The following is an 891-nucleotide window of genomic DNA, read 5'->3' on the forward strand; positions in this document are numbered from 1 at the left end:
AAGGGTTCGAGGTTGTAAGAGGTCAGAACAGGCTGAGTGACGTCCCCGTGGATACCAGGTGAGCGTTACAATGGCATACTATCCCAGCACAGGAGTGCAAGCATGGGGACTGGAGGAGGGCCTGCACCACCACCACCCGAGCTCACACCCTTGGAGAAAAAAGATTACTATGCTCATCGACATGGGCACCATAGAGGGATTTCGAGGAGCGGAGGCTGGCACCGAGACCCAGCAGGCTGCAGGTGAGCCCCCCCCCCCTATCTTCATGAACCTGTAAGGGATACACATGCAGACCCTGAGTGAATGAATGTGCATGCAATGTGCGTGAGGCACAGTAGACACTCATAACTGACCCCTTGTACCAACGTACCGTAGAGCCCTCTAGATTCCCCTGTACATGCACTGCATCAATACAAGGGCCAGGGGACAGACATCCATGGCCATGGCACAGCTACGTGATGTTTTTTTTAATTTTTTTGGAGTGCACCAGTCCAGGAGGTACAGCAATACCAGGTTGATGCGTGGAGTGGACAGAGCAAGCTCCCATTCCATCTCCCTGTTCCTAAAATCAATTTTATATATGGTCTCCAGATAGAGGACGTATTAGATATTAAACTGATATCAGCTACGTGATGTGTGAGTGTGCATGAAAAAAGAAAAAGCCACATTGGCACAGTGCATCCCCAACAGGCGTGTGAAGATGGCACGCAAACATGTCCGTGCAGTGTCCCTTCACAGTGACACGTTCCACCAATCACAAAATGTGGAGTAAACAAAATGGAAGTGCAATGCATGATTGATACTGTCTACAAACCCACTAGATGGCATGATACTTATCTAGGCTGCCCTGAACTCATACCACACCCTATGTACCCCACAGGGACACGGCGA

The 891-nt window shown here is 50.1% G+C and overlaps 1 non-coding gene across 1 annotated transcript; it reads right to left on the reverse strand.

Annotated features, from left to right (window-relative positions):
- Positions 1–476: 476 nt before the first annotated feature.
- On the reverse strand, positions 477–660 carry LOC138522146 (U2 spliceosomal RNA). Its single transcript, XR_011283253.1, has one exon. It is a non-coding gene; the product is annotated as a U2 spliceosomal RNA (small nuclear RNA).
- Positions 661–891: the final 231 nt, after the last annotated feature.

The sequence above is a fragment of the Ambystoma mexicanum genome, chromosome 13 (genome assembly GCF_040938575.1).
Source record: "Ambystoma mexicanum isolate Mex_15411 chromosome 13, UKY_AmexF1_1, whole genome shotgun sequence".
Classification (NCBI taxonomy): domain Eukaryota; kingdom Metazoa; phylum Chordata; class Amphibia; order Caudata; family Ambystomatidae; genus Ambystoma; species Ambystoma mexicanum.